The sequence below is a fragment of the Lepus europaeus genome, chromosome 22 (genome assembly GCF_033115175.1).
Source record: "Lepus europaeus isolate LE1 chromosome 22, mLepTim1.pri, whole genome shotgun sequence".
NCBI classification, from domain to species: domain Eukaryota; kingdom Metazoa; phylum Chordata; class Mammalia; order Lagomorpha; family Leporidae; genus Lepus; species Lepus europaeus.
This window is the reverse complement of record NC_084848.1, coordinates 8,280,520-8,292,596: the sequence shown is the minus strand read 5'-3', so window position 1 is coordinate 8,292,596 and position 12,077 is coordinate 8,280,520. Positions and strand designations below refer to the sequence as shown.

Genomic DNA, 12,077 nt, shown 5'->3' with positions numbered 1-12,077 from the left:
CCGGGAGCTCACGAAACCACACAAGCCAGGTTCCTATCATTAGACTCATCTAACAGAAGAGGAAACCAGGCACGAGGAACCAGCTGAAAGTCTCACACGGGGGCAGTTGGGTGCCAGGGTCCTGCTGCCAGCCATCAGTTGCCCCTCGCCATGGGTCACTCCAGCAGTCCCGGGCTCCACCCTCCAGGCAACATGGCCCCACCGCCCCCGCCCTTGTGCAAACCACCCGGCCTCTTTGTGCCTTTGTCTCCCTCACAAGACACACTCATTAAACCTCTCCTAACACCCCAAGGAGCTCTGAAGAGACTTAACAAGGGGACACACCTGAAAGCCACCTGTGAAGTAGAGAGCGTCATCCAGGCACGGCTCTCTAACGACGGCTAATCACCGCCTGCACCCAAGGTGCCGGCTGAGCAGGGGCCCCACGGCCCGCGGCGACCTCTCTGATGCTGTCAGACTGGTGGTGGGACCCGGGCCAGGACACCTGGGGCCTGCCGCGTGCGTGCGACCATGGCCCTTTATCTCCAGTGTCCCAGAGAACAGCCCTGATTTGCTGTGGGCGCTCTCACCTAGGGGGCGTGGCTGTCACTCTGTACTCTGGTTCAAGCTAGGTCTGCCCCAGTGCTCGTCGTGCGTGGGTTTTGGCTATGTCCTCTACCTTGTCCTTCAATCACATACAGACACACACACACCCACACTACAACACGGTCCTGTTTCACAGGTCAGTCTCTTAGGACACTGACTTTTACACTGGTTTAGTCAACAAACTCCGGCCAGACCTGCTATGAGACCCAGGAGGAAACACCCCCTGGAAGCAGTGGGTTGGGGCAGTCAGTTCTCTCCCAGAGCCTCCTGTTCTTGTCCCTAAGCCCTGCAGGCTGGAGGAGTGTTGTCTTCATTAGCAGTTCATCCCCATCCAGAGGAGGCAGAACCAATCATGCAGGGCCACAGTCACTGGGAAAAAAGAGCTGGGGCCAGGGAACTGTTCAAAGTGCAGCTGTGAGCTGGGCAGGCCAGTGGCCCTGAGACCTGGGCCCGGAGGTGCAGAGAGACAGGCGACGAGGCCTCTGGCCGCAGGAGGAGCCCCACGGGAGGTGTGCAGAGGAAGCCCTGCCCAGGGCAACTGCAGGTGCAAAGGCCCGGGGCAGGTTAGGCTTCTGCCCTCAGAGGCCAGGTTAAAGGGCTGCGGGCCCTGGGCGGGCGGGAGGTGTCTGGTGAGCTGGGGAGGGGGCGGGACGCACATTCTTGGGCCTGGGGGTTGCCTGAGGCTCCCATTGGGGGTGGGATTCGTATTCCCTGCGGCTCTGGGGACCCGGGGTGGGAGGGGCGCACGGGGAGTTCGCCCCCGCCCATCGGGCCGGCTGCGGATGTCACTTCCTTCCCGCATTTCACGCCTCACCTGGGCTCCGGGTGGCAGAAGCTGCAGGCCTCTCCCCCTCCCCCCGCCCCAGACCCAACTTTCCCGGGGCAGAGGCGGCTGCGCGCCACCCCGAGGATGGGACCCGGCGGAGCCTGCGTGCGCCGCGTCCCCGGGCCCCCGGCCCTCGCGTGGGAGCCGCGGGCTTCTGCCGGGCGCCTCGCCATCCCGCGGGCCGCCGGCGGGTCCCGGCGGGGCGGGAGCGGCCGCGGGTGTCCGGGCCCCGCCCCGGCCCGGCCCCGCCCCGGAGCCGCCCGGGACGCAGGGACGAGGGCGGGCGGCTCGGCCCCAGCTGCCCGCGGCGCCGCGCTCCTGCTCGCTCCGGGCCGGGTAAGTGGCGTGGGGAGGCCGAGCCGGGCCAGGGGCGGCGGGGTCGGGCCTCACTCGGCGCCCTGCTGGCGCCCGGCGTAGGGGTCGCGGTCCCCGAAAGTCAAGGGGAGCCGGGGAGGCGCGTGTGCGCGCGCGCGCAGGGCCAGGGCCGGCGTGACAGCTGCGGGCGAGCGCTTCTTTCAGTTTAAAACCCGCCACTCCTTGGGGGCCGCCAAAGCCCCAGGCTTCCCTCTGCCCCTGGAGGTTCCGGCCCCGAGGAAAAGCCCTGGAACCCTGGGCGCTGGGTCGGCTCTGCCAGCTGTCCCCTGGGCGAGGGGACCCTGCCGCCCCTGCTCGGCAGCGCACGGGCTGTGCAGCCCCGGGCGAGCCGGCCTCTGAGCCTCACTGCCACGTCTCTGCAGGAGCTGGCTCTCAGGGCGGGGGAGCCTCGGGGGGATGTTGACTTCCTCTGGGGTCTTACTGTGTGACCCCAAACAGGAGACCCGGGGATGTGGCCCCGTGGTCACCCGGGAGTAGTGGCCCATGTGGCTCAGCTGGCCTCTGCTTCGGGACTGGAAGCCAGGGGGCTCCAGCCCGAGGTGTGGCGATAATGAGCCCTGTCACTCTGGGTGGCCCTGGCCCAGGGACCCTTCCCGTGTCCTGGGCTCCTCCTTAGTCTCTGAAGGGGTCCCCGCCTCCTACCTTTTGGGAGGGGGCACGGTGGGGTCCCCAGATGTGTTGAGTGAGGACAGGAAGGGGGGCATGTCACCAGTCACCGCCCACTGCATCCACAAGGGGAAGAAACCGAAACAGAGATGGGGACTGGTTTGCCCAGAGCGGCACAGCCACAGCAGAGCCCGGCCCTCGGGAAGGGCCTGGCCTTGGCCTCCGTGCAGCTGGGGCAGCCAACAGCCCCCAGGGCTCCCGAGCGAGCGGGGAGGAGAGAGGGGCGTCCTGGTGCCCTCGGAGCGAGCAGGGAGGTGGGAGGGGCGTCCTGGTGCCCTCGGCTACTTTGCTCCCTTTGCTGTCGCCGTGCGCCAGCAGCCGCGCCAACACGTGTGGGTTTGCACATTCCTCAGGCAGGACAACGCTGCGCTGCCGGCAGCCACAGCTGTGCCAAGCCTGCTGGCCCCGGCGTTGTTTTTAGCCAGAGAGGCCCCTCTGGGGGTGGCTGAGCGGGAGGTGGGCTGGGAAGTCAGTTCTGGAACTCTCGCCCTGCTGGGGGTCCCGAGGATTTGCTGGTGGCACGGAGGGGAGGGGCTGAGACCCCAGTTGCTGGTTTCTGCTTGGAGGTGCGGGCGGCTGTCTCGAGGGTGAGTTGGGTCTTCTTCTGTCTCCATGGGAACAGCCCTGCCGACCTGGTGCTTTGCATGTTTTGCTACCCTTGGGCCTGGCTGTGCCTGGCAGCCCCTGTGCCTGGTGATACAGAGACCTGGGGCGGGGGCTCCTCGGGCACCCTGACTTGGCTGCTCTGGGAATGAGACTGGCAGGTGCAACATGGACGCTTCTCCAAACACCCTGGAGCCTCTGGGAGCCCCCAGGGCCGCCGGGCTGCCTGTGTCACCCATCTGTGAGCAATGAGTGGACCCAGTCCTGCTCTCGCCCTTTCCTAGCTGTGTGGCAGGAAAGTCGCTGCAGCTTTCAGAGCCCTGGTGGCAGGTCGGGGGAGGAGGGCATAACCAGAGCCCCCACACAGGAGGGCGCTGTGAGCCTTAAATGATGCCCTTCATGGGCAGCCAGCTGCGTGGCTCCAGACACAGCCCAAACAAGCGGTTGTCACAGCCTCAGGGGAGGGGGCTTGGCTGGGGTCTGCCCCATCCCTCTCTGCCTTGATTTCCCCATGTCTGTCAAATGGTCTTGGCCGCTGACACCTGTTCCTTGTCCCAGAGGAGGCTGGGGAGGGACCGTGTGTGTTGTCTAAGAGACTGGGGCGTGAGTGTTTTCTAAGCATTTCCTGGCCGGCAGCAGTCAGGGCTCTGCTGCTGTCCAGTTAGCGGACGCAGGGACTGATGCCTGTGCCTGGGTGTGGTGGACCCAGGACCTGACTGCCAGGCTTTTGATGTCCTGCACGACACCACACAGCCTGTCCAAGGACAATGTCCTACATTAATCACTGGGACAATGGCCCTGGCCAGGCAGGATCCCGGTCATCGTGAGAAAAGAGGGGCTCTGAGGGCAAACATCTAAAAGCAGCCCACCTGGGCCCCCAGCAGAGGAAGCTGGGCGGAGCAGATGGAAGGCAGGCGGTGGCTGCTGGCCTTTGCCACCCGACAAGGCGTCTTTGCTGCAGGACTCCGGGGTGCTGGCCGTGTGCCGAGCCCCTAGGAAGCAGAGGGGTACAAGTCCCGGAAGCTGAAGCCTCATGTTTGTCATCTCCAAAGTAGTGACCATCGCCCCCGGAGAGAATAAATGAGGTGACTGGGACCAGGCTCAGCAGAGCGCCTGCCCGGGCAGGGTGTCGCGTGGCGTCAAGGGTGAGAGGGAGGGTTTTTATTATCACCAGTCCTCCTGCAGGGGTAAGGCTGGGTGCAGCTGGGCTTCCTTCCTTCTGTGTGGTGGTGCCTAGCGGGGCTGAGGGCGGCAGAGGGAATCCTGAAGCCAGAGTGGTGATCCGTGATCCGTTCGGGAGAAGTCAAAGGAAGACAGAGAGTGGGGATGGGGGTGGGGGTGGTGATCACCTTAAATAAGAGTCGGACCTCACCCTGGGGGCAGGAGGAGGGCTGGGGGGATGGGGAGAGTGGCAGGGTGCAGGTGCACGGGAAGTCACGTGGTAGAGACTGAAGTACACGTGGGCTTCCATGCGTGCGTTGTTTCACAGATCGAAGCAGGTTCTCAGAAGGGAAAGGCGAGGGGGTGATCCTGCAGCAAACGTGAGAGAGAGAGAGAGAGAGAGAGAGAGAGGCCGCTCCCGCCCGCCGCGGGCACCTCAGGTCAGCTGCTTTGACGCTGTGTCGTTTACAAACAGGGTGCACGTATGTGCCCTCGCTTCAAGAAGTTTTCATGGAAAATGCAGATTATGAAAACTATGCCTGGTTCTCAAGATGTTTAAAATTTTGCTTATTTGAAAGGCAGAAAAAAAATTTTCCCCCTCTCACTTCCTCTTTCTCGATCTCCCATCCGCTGGTTCTCTCCCTGGATGTCCGCAACAGCCAGGATGAGCCAGGCACTTAATCCGGGTCTCCCACGTGGGTGACAGGAACCCAAGTCCTCGAGCGGTTGTCTGCTGCCTCCCTGGGTGTGCGTCAGCAGGAAACTGGGCTTGTGGGAAACAGCCAGAACTCAAACCCAGGAACTCCGATTTGGGGTGCTGGTGTCCCACACACTCACCCCAGGGTTTCAAAATTCTTTTTATAGCAAAATAAACGTCTTTTAATTCTATAACCAACAAACTTTTTGAAGTATTCTCTTATATGTACAACTATGTTCCATTATATGTATTTTTCATATTATATAGTAATTTTAGGACCGATATTAAAGATAGTATGGCACATTTGCAAGTTGTATCTTAGAAAATCAGACTCTGCCCTTGGATTCAAACGTTAATCTGCTTGGATTTAGAAAAACACATGGGCTGGCACTGTGGCCCGGTAGGTTAAGCCACTGCCTGCGACACCAGCATCCCATACGGGCACCAGCTGCTCCACTTCCGATCCAGCTCCCTGCTGATGTGCGCGTGAAGGCAGCAGAGGACGGCCCACGTGCTTGGGCCCCTGCACCCACGTGGGAGACCTGGATGGAGCGCAGGCTCCTGGGTTTGGCCTGATCTTTGCAGCCATTTGGAGAGTGAACCAGATGGAAGATCTCTTCCTCTCTCTGTCTCTCCCTCTCTCTGTCACTCTGCCTTTCAAATAAATAAATCGTAAAAAGAAAAAAATCAAAAAGACATCCTGTTGTAGGACGCGTGCTTTCTCTTCATTCAGCAGATGTAATCGCCCCCTTCACAACTCATAAAGAAAGTGACATTAGCACTCTACGATCTCAGATTATCGCCCGGATGTTAAGTCCTGGCCTAATGATTTACACTTCTGAATCATAAAACGCTGAAATGTTTGAGCTGGGAGGGGCCTCGGGTCACCTGGACCGATCCACCGGTTCAACAGCTGAGAAGTGCCCTGGCCAGGTCAGCAATGGACACACAGGCGGGGAGGATGGTTCGCTGTGGGCTGCCACACCTGTGCGTGTGTGTCTCCCCTGAGGATGCCACCTGCCACACCGGTGTGACTTCTGGAACTTCCTGCTTCAGACGGGGGCATATGTGAGATTCGACTGACTTGATTGTTTTAATTTTAAAAAGTCAGAGGAGAGCGGAGCAAGCAGCATGAGCATGCTGGGAGTATCCCCCCAGGAAGCTCAGAGTGTCTCAAGTCTTCCGTACAGAGTCTGCCGGGGCTCGCTGCTCAGCTGGAGCGATGGGTTCCGGGAGGCGGGGTGGACAGGTGATGATGGAGCAGGGAGAACGTGAGCCGCTTCTGTTCCCTGGGCGCTGGTGTTCTGAGCACATTCTTCACCCCAGCCTGGGCGGGCCACCGGGAAACGCGCCTGCGAAAACAGCTGGGTGGTGGCTCGCAGCTGTCAGATTCGGCCAGGTCCTGAAGACTGACAGCTCTGACTGGGCCAGGCTGCCTCCCTCCGTCCGTGGCTCTCGCTGGTTTTAGAATGTGGCCGTGGGGCCCAGAGGCGGGGCACCCACCCCCGTTCCCTCCTGGTGCTTTGCCGCGTGCCGTGATCCCCGGCTGCCTCCTCTCTGCCCGCCCCAATGCGTTCTTTCAGACTTGCCTCTGCCCGGTGGTGTCCCCACACTGCACGCCCCAGCTGGTGGTTTTGCGGTTTTCCTGACGCTCAGACCTTGTGTCTGGATTGGGTGCCCCCGGCACGTGTGAGGCCCTGATGAGAAAGACCCTATGCGGTTGGCAGCTTTTGGAGACCGGGATCCAGAAACTGTGTGGGTGCTGCACCAAGACCGTCCGAGTACCCCTCACCCGCGATGCTGGGAACCAGAAGTGTTGCGGATTTTGGATTTTGGTCCGTTCGCAGTTCCGTAGTGCGATATCTTGGGGATGGACGGAAGTTGAAACATGAAATTGGTTGGTGCTTCCTGTACGCTTTGCACGTGTAGCTGGAAGATAATGCCGCCTGTCTTTGGTGAATGTTCTGACCGTGACCTGTCACGTGAGGGCAGGTGTGGGATTTTAAACTCAGTGTCAGGTGGCTGCTTGAAATGTTTCAGACTTGGGGATATTTGGAATTGGGGGGTTGGGGGCGCTCAGCCTGTGTTGACAAGTGTGAGCTGCGGTGGGGATAAGAGAGTGCTGGAGTCAGCCAGAGCCTTGGCACTGATCTCCTGTAATTTTGCATACAGAGAAATGGAGTCTTAACAGGTGCCTCAGGGCCAGGTGGGACCTCCCAACCACCAGACCTGCACTGCCTGCCCTACAGACACCCCCCGTCCCTGAATGTCCATCTCACTGGCGCTCACCCCTGACCTGGGGTGGCCGTAGGATGGAAGTGGGGAGGCCCACGTGGTCGTCCAGAGGCATGGGTGGGCCACCAGGGCTGGTTGGAGTCTAATTAAGCCAAGAGTTTTATTCGAGATTTGAAAATGGCTGAACCCCTCCCCAGTGACATTTGCTGAATAACTCAGCGGCTGACTCACTGGGGAGCCTCTTTCCTTTAGGATGGGAGAGGCCTGTGTTTGACCTTCACCTGGGCCAGTCTCGGTTTCGCGCTCTGAAATGAGATTGAGGGGCTGGTGCTGTGGCTCAGCAGGTTCAGCCACTGTCTGCAGTGCTGGTATCCCATAGGGGCTGCCCCACTTCTGATCCAGCTCCCTGCTAATGTGCCTGGGAAAACAGTAGAAGATGGCCCAAGTGCTTGGGCCCCTGTATCCATGTGGGAGACCCGGATGGAGCTCCAGGCTCCTGGCTTTGGCCTGGCCCAGCCCTGACCTTCATGGCCATTTGGGGAGTGAACCAACAAAAGATCTCTCTCTCTCTGTCTCTCCCTCCCTCTGTCACTCTGCCTTTCAAGTAAATAAAATAAATCTTACAAAAATAGTAAAATGAGAGATCGAAATTGGGAGACCACTCGGGTGCCCTGAAGTCCAGCTCTTTCCTTGTGCGTGGGCTGCAGGCTTGCTGTCGGTGTTGGGGACCTGAGTGTGGCCGCTGCCGTCTGCCATCTATCCCAGGAAGGGTCAGGCCTTCTTGGTGACTACCTGCTTATACCCCTGCTCTGTGGATCAAGTCGCAAGTCTCCGGCCTGCCCAGCTCTCTGCTGCCTGGGCCACCTCCGGTCCCATGAAGCCCCTGATTCTTCCTGACCTTTCTCATCTCTGGGCCGGAGCACAGACTGTTAGTTCTGCCCGGCTGCCCTCCCTGCCCCTCCCGCCAGCACCTGGCTGGATGTCCCCTCCACCAGGAAGCCTCCCGTAGTCACCTCTGTTTTCCTGTTCCCGTTGTACTTTGCCTGATACTTAGTGAAGTTTTCAAGTCTGGTTCCCTACTGGACTGTGAGGTTCTCTTCATCCTCATGTCGTCACTGCCAACCCAGAGAGGAGCAGTGGTTATTACCATTATTAAAAGGCTTTGTACCTTAATTTTTCGTTTATTTTCATTTTTATTTAAAAGCCAGAAAGAGACTGAGCTCTGCCATCCACTGGTTCAATCCCCCAGATGCCTGCAATAGCTAGGGCTGGACTAGGCCACACCCAGGAGCCAGGAACTCCGTCTGGGTCTCCCCTGTGGGTGGCAGGGACCCAGGACCCAGGTGAGCCATCACCTGCTTTCTCCCAGGGTGTCGGATTGGCGTGTTGATTTGGGGGACTCGAACAAGGAACTTCTGTGTGGGAAGCAGGTGTCTCGGTGGCGGCTTGACCACTGCGCTGCACACCTGCTGCTGACTTTATACTTTAAAACAGGCACTCAGGGACTTTACAGGGGCTGATGCTCACAAAGCCTTGAACGGAGCAGGCAGAGCAGATCCTGATGGGAACGTTTCCAGGACTCGGACGCGGTGGGTTTGGAGTGGTAGCAGTGGGCCGAGGACAGCGTGCTGTGTGTCACCTTCCCTCGTGGTCCTGGACAGGAACTATCCTCCTGGAGAGCGGCCCCTGTCCCTCTGCAGGGGCTCTCCCAGGGTCTGGAAGCTGCCCTTGGCCTCCCAGGACCCCCACCTGCCGTTCGGTGTCTCCCGGGACCACGCCCCGCCGTTCCCTTGTCCGGCTTCCTTCAGCCTAGAAGGTGTCTCCCGCAGCCCTGTCTTCTTTGCGAAGGTCTCAGTTCTCAGTTCCAGCCTCAGAGAGGCTGTCCTGCCTGCACAGTCGCCCCCGCCACACCCCTGCTGTGTCCTGTCCCACCCGAGACTGACCAAGTTAGTCGTTCATTTGCAGGTGCAGTCATCAGCCATCCCCTGCGTGAGGAGACAGGGACGATTGTCTGTCCCAGAGCCATTGCAGCTGCTCGGACACGATGTGCCCTTAGGGTGCTCCCAGGGGATTGGTCCCAGGCCCTCCCCTGGGTACCACATCTGTGGGCGCTCAAGTCGCCTGATGGAAAATGTCTGGGGAGGTGCACAGAACCCACGCCCACCCTCCTGTCTATCTCCTGCGTCTCTAGGTGGCTTATGTTACCTAATACCGTGTCCTCGCTCCGCGGATCTCGCGATACTCCATTGTTAGGGAATGAGAAGAAAAGTGTGCTCGCTCAGGGCAGGTGCACGGTGCATTTCCACCCCGTGGTTGGTTGAATCCATGGATGCAGAACCCATTCCAGAGAGCCAGTTGTATTTGTGGAGTGAATGAATGAACGAACAATGAGCGAGTGGGTACGCACACTTCCAGGTAACAGCCGGTGGCCGTCTGGCACTTAGAAAGCCGCGTTGCGTTTTCTCTGTCCTCACAGCGGCAAAGTGGGGCACACGCTGACGTCATCCCCACTTGCCAGAGAGGCAAAATAACTTGCCCACAGCCCCTCAGGCTGCAGCGGAGTTGGGAGTTGAACTCAGGTTCCCTGGTCCGGAGCTCAGGCAGGCGCCTGTCCATGCTCCTAGGGGCAGACAGAGAACTTGGCCTTCCAGCCAGCACCCCCGTGGCTGCCCCGTCGCCAAGCTGGTCCGCAAAGGAAATCCTTGTGGTGTGACCAGCATCACGTGGTCCAGGAATGCCAACGGTTTTCCAGAGCAGGAACCCACCCTGGAGCGCCCAGCCCTGCCTCCCCGACCACACCCTTTGCTCCCAAGGAAAGTTTCCATCTGCGACTCGGAGCTTGGTGACCACAAGCCGGCCGTTGGAGGCTGCCTGAGAGCCAGCCGGGCTGCTGGCCAGGGCCACCTTTGCCACTGAGCCAGTGCCAGGAGCCAGCCTGCCTGGCTGGCACAATTGGCTGATGTATCTGTGTGCTGGCTTCATACTCGACTTTGCTCAGAAATAACGGATTTTTTTTTTTTTTTTAAGAAAGTCTGTCCTGTGGCTTCTGCTGTCCCCACTTCCTTCTGAGTAAAACCGCCCCAGTGCCTGGGTGGGGCTGGCCAGGCGCTGCTTGGCACGGTCTTGGCTTGTTGATGTGGAGGGAGCGGAGGGAGAGGATGGCTCCCGCGAGTTCCTACATTTGTCCCCTACAGGAAGCAGCGGGTTAGTCATGCAGCTCCGAGCTGGAGCTGCCCCGCCTGGGGAGCCAGAGCGGCACGTGTTCCTGGCTGGGATCTCGGTCCTTCCGCCCTGTAACCTGGTGCCTTGGGCAACTGCGTTCCTTCAGCATATTGACACTGACTGAGACGGCCATGGCCACGGGATAGGAAGACAAGGCCAAGGACATGTCTCTGCCCTGGGGGAGGAGCCCGGTGGGTGAGGTGGGTGCTTTAAACACAGTCCTTGGGGGCTTCCCTGGAGGGCACCTGGGGGGCCCTTTAATTTTGCTCCAGGGCCCAGCCTTTCTGGACCTCAATGCTCTTCTCTGTGGAGTGGGGGTGCGCGTGCTGCGTGTGTGTGAGCTGCACCCCTGCGCAGGTGCGAGGCCCTCCGTGTCGGTGCAATAGAGCAGGGTGGGGCCGGCACGGTCTGGCCTCCCGTGTTGGCAGAGTTTCTCTCTGCTCCTGTACCCGAGGTGGACTCGGACAGACCTAGGCTGGGACCTCGGTTCTGCCACCTGCTGTGTGGTCCTGGGGCACCACATAACCTCCACGGGGCCTGGCGAACTCACCCATCAGACGGGGCTGGCCAACTTCCCTGCAGAGCTGCCGTGGGGGTCAGGCGAGAAGACAGAGGGGCGTGTCCCTGCCCAGCCACTCCGAGCTCTCCCAGCTGGAAAGGTGGCTTTGCTGACGCCGGGTGTCACTTGGAGGGGAACCTGGGACATCACCTGCCCCACTCCGCCACAGCTGCTGGTGAATCAGCTCCTGGCTCGGGTGTCCATGGCCGAGGCCTGATGGCTCCGTGACCTAGCCATTACTGTGTCTACACGGAGAGATGGTGCAGGCCGTACAGCTGGGTGTCCAGGGTGCCAGGCACCCTTTTCTGGGATGAACTCTGCCAGAGCTCTGGGGATGTGGACCGGGGCTGCCCCGGGCCCGAGCAGATGACGTTGGTGGCCCAAAACAGCACCATCCCTCTCCTCTCCCTCCCTGCCTTCCTCTTTGCTTCCGTCTCTCTCCGTGTTTGGTGTTCTCATGATTACTGGGCTGCTCTGTGCGCTGGTAGAGTTAGAAATCTGGAAGTGGGGACATTTACCTATACCTTTGTTGTTGTTGTTGTTTTTCCACACAGAGGGCCCCTGTCTGCTGATCTGCTCCCCACACGGCCACAGGGGCCTGAGCTGAGAGCTGGGAGTGCCAGCCAGGTCTGCTGCGTGGGTGGCAGGAACCCAGTTACCTGAGCTGTGTATGGAAAATAGAGCATGGAAAGCCGAGCAGCCGAGGCTGGGGTGTGGATGTCCCAGGCAGCAGCCTAGACCACGGTGCCACAACAATGGCTCCATCCTGCTACCCTTTAACCTTTAACCTGTCTGTGATTCACACCGGGGGTCCCTGGGAGGGTGGAAATCAGTGGTGCAGATTCATCCCGGAGGGAGGGCGTGGGGAGGAGATTCCAGCAGATAAACCCTGCACAGTGCTGGGAGACCTCGGATTTAATGGCGGACATACCCGAAATGACTGTAAGGAAAATTCCAGAAGGAAGTTGAAGATTTATTTTAAAAATCAGAGTTAGTTACACAAGGAGAGATCTTCCACCTGGTGGTCACTCTGGTGGTCAGCCTATTGTGAAAGCAGGGAATTGCGTCAAGATTTGCTGAAAGGCCTGGTAGAGAACCTTCTAGGCTCTCAGGCCTGGAGGAATGCGGTGCTGGTAGGCGGGGGTAGG

The 12,077-nt window shown here is 59.8% G+C and overlaps 1 protein-coding gene across 3 annotated transcripts in view; it reads left to right on the top strand.

Annotated features, from left to right (window-relative positions):
* The first annotated feature begins 1,701 nt into the window (after positions 1-1,701).
* Positions 1,702-12,077, top strand: part of SYNE3 (spectrin repeat containing nuclear envelope family member 3) — an 81,884-nt gene continuing 71,508 nt past the window's right edge. For all 3 annotated transcript variants that reach the window (XR_009864838.1, XM_062181854.1, XM_062181855.1), the window contains exon 1: positions 1,702-1,747. The gene's annotated coding sequence lies outside the window, so the exon portion shown is untranslated. The remainder of the gene's footprint in view (positions 1,748-12,077) is intronic.